At 58.0% G+C, this 5457-nt stretch overlaps 1 long non-coding RNA gene across 1 annotated transcript; it reads left to right on the top strand.

Moving 5' to 3' along the window:
• The first annotated feature begins 466 nt into the window (after positions 1–466).
• LOC116635381 lies at positions 467–1982 on the top strand. The gene is made up of 3 exons (XR_004300159.1): positions 467–666; positions 1226–1295; positions 1809–1982. It is a non-coding gene; the product is annotated as an uncharacterized LOC116635381 (long non-coding RNA).
• The last annotated feature ends 3475 nt before the right edge of the window (positions 1983–5457 follow it).

Here is a 5457-nt window from a genome sequence, read left to right as displayed (position 1 = left end):
GAAAAGAGTTGAGAGGCCCCAGGGGATGAAGGGATTTGGGAAGGGGCTACAGGGGGCGGAGGGGGAGGAGAGGGTGGCAGAGGCTTGCATCTACACTCCCCAACCTTCCCGTGTTTCCCACCCTGGCCCTTTAGCCCCTCTTTAGCCCCTGTGGCCCCAGGCTGGTGAGGAAGGAGGGAGCAGACAGAGGGCTTTTTTTACCATAAGATCCCCCAGGGCCCAAGCAGCCTACCTGGCCATACCTACTCTGCTGAAGGCCAGAGCATCCAGAAGTGGTGAGACTTCAGGTGTTCTTGAGGACAGAAAGAGCAGGCGCTTTGGACAGAGAGAACAGAACAGGCGAAGGCTGGGCGGTGGGCTTTAGTGAGGCTAATGGAGGATGGGGGCTTGGCTGTCATGGTTATAGGGAGAGGCGGGGCAGGGCCCTTCTGTACCTAGGGCCACACTGTCCCTTCTTTGCAGAAACTGGGTAACCAGACCCAGAGCTTCTCCCGCAATGCCGACCATAGCCTCTGGCCCCAGCAGGCCTTGGCCTCGACTGCCAGAGCAAGGACCAAGTCAGGAGCCACACAGGATGGAGGCCCCACCCCCCAAATCCCCAGGTGCATCCATCCCAGGGAACCTGCCAGCCCTGAGCGCCAAAATCCAGGACGCATCCATCTGCAGGTCAGTGCTCTGGGCCCTTAGCGCCCCCTGTGGGCAGGGAGCTATACTAATGGGGGAGGGCCCTCCACCTGCCTGAGGGAGGAGACAGACCCGCCCTCCCAACAGCACACAGACCCTGCCTCAGGGTATGCCCAGTGTGATGAAGGGGACTCAGACATCGACCTACTAACTCCAATCTGAAATTCAGCCCCCATCCTCAGGAAGATCTCACTCCGATGGAGACGTGTTCTACCATCAAAGCTCCATTCTGAAGGGTGAAACAGAGTACCGGGCTTCAAGAAACTTAGTCTGAGGGTAGAGACACACGGCCACATAGAATCTTTCTGGGCCCCCCAATCTGTTGCTGACATGGATTAGACATTTCAGTGACTTTAGTGCTGCTAGAAAAAAATACAAGACGTCCAGTTAAATTTGAATTTCAGATAAACGACGAATAATGTTTTAGTATAAGTATATCCCATACAACATTTGGGGCGTACTTACACTTAAAAAAAAAAGTATTCATTGCTTATTTGGAATTCAAATTGAACCGGACATCCTGTACTTTTATTTGTCAAAGCTGACAACCCTCGATGCGTCCGATCTAAGGGAGGAAGGAAGGGGGAGGACCCCCAGACACCAAAATGCAGGTAAACATCGCAGCGTGCTCCAGCTCAGGAGAGCAGTGGTGGGGCGGGAGGGGAGTCCTGGGGCGCTGGCTCGCAGCAGTTTAAAATTCCTTCCAGGCCAGATCCCTAATCCCTCGGTGCACAATGGCCGCCTTCTCCCCCACCGCCTGCGCCCACGCCCTCCCCCGCGGGGCCGTGGCAGTGCCACCACGGGCCTCTTTAAGCCCCTTTGAAGCCGTCAGAGCCCCGCGCCGCGGGAGGCCCCGCCGCTATGCCAGCTATGCCAACTATGTCCCTGCCGCCGCCGGCCACCACTGCTCCCCCATTAATGCTGGCTAATCTGGCTAATAAATAAACTCCCCTCCCAGCCTCAGCCCCCCACTGGCTCCTCCCTGCTCCCCCAGAATTGATTTCAGGTCCCTGCTGGGGAAGGCACACCCAAGGCACAGATTGAAACTCTGTGGGTACAACATGCGTCCCCACTCCCTTCTGATAGCTCTCTCTCTCTTTTTTTTTTTCTATCGCCGTCCTAAGACCTGTTGCCCATCGCTGACGGAATTTGGGGAGTCTCTGCCTCGCGCATTGCCTCTGCATCTCTTTCAGTCCACCTGCGCGCGGGGAGCGGGCCACATGGCTAGGTGCGGGGACACCACTCGATGCCCGCGGAAGATCCGCTGGACCGAAGAGCGCCCCCTGGAAGCCAGGGGAGGGGGAGGTCACGCCCCCTCCTGGCCACGCCCCAGGCCACGCCCTCCCGTGCGCGCGGCTGTCGGGCGCCGGGCGAGCAGCCCCCGGACAGGTGACTCCGCGCCAGGGGAGGGCGATGGCGCCTCCCGCGGCAGGAGTCCTTTCTCCACGGCCTCTGCCGCCCCCTGCGTCCCCACCCGGACCTCGGAGAGGCTGACTCAGAGCCGAGCCCGCATCGCTTCACCTCCCACCACACGGCCGGAGAGCGCGGAGAAATGACGGGATTGCAGGGGCACGGCTGACGCGCTCTAATTACCCACCGCCGCTCTCCTCCGCGGCGCTCTGCTGCGCTCGGCCAGCGCGCCCGAATTAGGAACCCGTCCCCTGTCCCCGGGCCCCAGGAGCGCGCTTGGTGGCTCTGCCCGCCGACGTCTCCTGTCGCCCTCCGGGACTGCCCTGAGACCCCACCTGTGGTGGGGAGAGGGGAGGTGCAGGACTTGGAGACCCGAGCCTCGAGGTGCAGAAGGCCGCCCCGCCCCTCCCTCCCGTGAGCCGACAGCCCTCCAGTTGTCTGTCCGGAAGGGACAAGGGACTCGGAGAGTGGGGAGGAGGCAGGACCCGCTGCATTGACAGGGACACTGAGGTCCGTGGAAAGTAACCGTCCAGGGCAGGGCACCAGGGCAAGAGTATCCCCATTTTGCACTTGAGGCACGGAAAAGTGAAGGTTTTCACGGGGAAGGCCACCCAGCCAGAACTCCCAGATCAGCTTATTTCAGGGTGGCTTGTGACCTGCCCCACAGGCTCCTTCCCCTGACAGGGAAATTACCCTCTCGCAAGGAAAGGTGATACCCTCATCACAGACCTGGAGCTGCAGGGGGGCCGGGAGGCCCACCAGCTGTGGCCTGTGTGTCAGAAGGGAGCTAGTGAGGAGCGGCTAAAGTCTTGCATCCCAGGAAGGGTGGGAGAAGGCCCTGAAGACACAGAAGCCAGGCCTGGTGGCCGGGACTAAGAAGGAGCAACTTGGCTGTCAACTTCTTTATCCAAACCAGGCTTAAACCTTTCCTCTATCAGGAATTCTTTCCTGATGTCCAGGGGGCTGCAGACTCATGGCCTTGGGCCAAGTTTAATCTTTAGTGAGGTTTTGTTTGGCCTGCAATGAGTATGTGTGTTTCTTTTTATTGAATATGAGAGCTGACAGACAGTGTGAGCTGTCTGACTGCCCTCCGCATTGGCAAAGGCCAGCGTGGTTAGACTAGTCCCCAAAGGCATTTGGGTTTGAGACCCCTGATTGAAACCAGTCCACCTGGCTTTGCCTTTAACCGTTCCTCAGGTGCCGGGATCTTGGTCTGGGCGCCACCCCCATGTAGTCTTTGCATGTTTCTCGGTAAGCCTGCCCAGGCGAGTGACCCTGGGCGCCCCCGTTTAGGCTTCCCAGATGCGGTGGCAGTGGGGGCTGCACATGCCTCTGGAAACCCCTCTGGTACCCCTTTTTTTTCATCTTGAGTTTCAATCTGTGCCTTGGGTGTGCCTTCCCCAGCAGGGATGGTAGCAGTTTTTCTGCCACGCAACTAAAGGTTCCTTGAGGGCAGGATGTTGGATCTCTCCCTTTAGTCTAGGATCTTACTGAGGGCTAGGGGACTGGGGTGTGGGGGTAGTATCCTCCATCACAGGAAGCTCCTCGACGGCAGGGCTGTGTCTCCCCCTCAGACTGAGGCTCCCTGAGGGCAGGGCTGTGTCTCCCCCTCCCCAGACTGGGACTCTCTGAGGATAGGACTGTGTCCCCTCTCAGACTGGGGCTCCCTGAGGGCAGGGCTGTGTCTCCCCCTCCGTCTGGAGCTCCTTGAAGGCACTGGATTCTCGCCTGAGATGGGGCATTTGCACCCCACCCTAGCCCTCTGGCTCTGGCAGCACCCGGGCATTCCTCCCGGGACACCGTTTGTCACGCTTTGATGAATGAAACCTACTAAGAATAACTCAGTCCTTGTAGTCTCTAAAGGACAGAGGTGTGGGGAGAGGGAGGGGCTGGTGACTATGGGGGGCCTGGGGGGAGACGGACACATTCTTTCATCCAGTAGCATTTTCCCAGGTGCCCATCTGGACACTGAGGGGAGACATGGTGAGTGCCGTAGGGCCCCCTACTGTGCCATTTCTGCTGTTGTCAGTAGGGGGGTGTCCACAGGAACCCTGAGACTGAAATCCCCACCCCCTTCTTCGCAACTTCCCCACTGCAGAAGTCATCACCTCAAGGCCACCCAGCCCCCCTCTATGCCTGGCCCAAGCTCCCTCTGCTTGGAACTCAGGTGCTTGGGGTCAGAGGCTGCTTCCAGTGGGTCACGGCTGTGGGGTGGGGGGGACCCCTGGAGCAGCCTTCCTCCTCCTATGGAGACCTGTCAGAGTGACCATGGGAGAATGTAGAAGCAGTCTCTCTTAAAAAAGGGGGGGGGGCACCTGGGTGGCTCAGTCGTTAAGCAGCTGCCTTCGGCTCAGGTCATGATCCCAGGGTCCTGGGATCGAGCCCCGCATCAGGCTCCTGCTCAGCGGGAAGCCTGCTCCTCTTTCTCCCACTCCCCCTGCTTGTGTTCCCTCTCTCGCTGTGTGTCTCTCTATCAAATAAATAAAATCTTAAAAAAAAAAAAAAGAATGTAGAGGCAATCTCAAACTGGCAGGAGGGCCTTTGGTGCTCTGAATGGGGGAGCGGGTGTGAGTGCCCCAGAGGAGGAATCCCTGTCCCCTGCTCACTCTCCACTCTTCCTCCCTCATCCTGCCCCTTCCCACTTCAAAACCGCAAGCGTCCAGTTAAGAATTGAGCCACCTTTCCAATGCAGCTCTTCTCCCAGGCCCTTCACAGGGGGCCTGTGGGGTGGGGAGGCTGTGACCTTAACCCGCTTCTCTGGATGGGGCCTTCCTGGCACTCCACCCCCAATTGCCACCTCCTGAGAGGGACATTTCAGCCTGATCTTGGCAAGAATGTCAGCCTATGAGCCAGGCAGTCTGGTATGGTACGAGCTCTGCCACTGATCCCACTGTGACCTTGAGAAGCTATGTGCTCCTCTGGGCCTCAGTTTCCCCATATGTAAAAGGACTTTTGTCCAATTTTCATGATTTTCAAACTTTTTTTTTAAATAATGGATCCTTCTGTTTAGTAACTTAAGTGGCATCTCCACTGGTAACACAGAAAATGTTTGGGGTTCTATGGTCAAAATAAGAGTGGGGGCCCAGAACCCTAGTCCATCTCTCTCTCTCTCTCTCTCTCTCTCTCTCACACACACACACACACACACACACACACACACACATCAGCTCCAGGGCACTCCAGAGAGCACACTTCATAAACCTCTGAACCCTGAAATCCTTCCCTTGCAAGCATTCTGGGGCCCTGCCAGGGCTGGGAGCTCTCAAACTGGGGGTTCTGACAGCTCTGAGCATGAAGCAGTGATTGTGGGCCTTCTGGGTGTAGGGAGCAGGGCCCCGGGGTAACAGGGTGGGGGGCTCAAAC

The sequence above is a fragment of the Phoca vitulina genome, unplaced genomic scaffold (genome assembly GCF_004348235.1).
Source record: "Phoca vitulina isolate PV1807 unplaced genomic scaffold, GSC_HSeal_1.0 scaffold11, whole genome shotgun sequence".
Taxonomy (NCBI): Eukaryota; Metazoa; Chordata; class Mammalia; order Carnivora; family Phocidae; genus Phoca; species Phoca vitulina.
The sequence above is the reverse complement of the archived record's forward strand: the minus strand, read 5'-3'. Positions and strand labels throughout refer to the sequence as shown.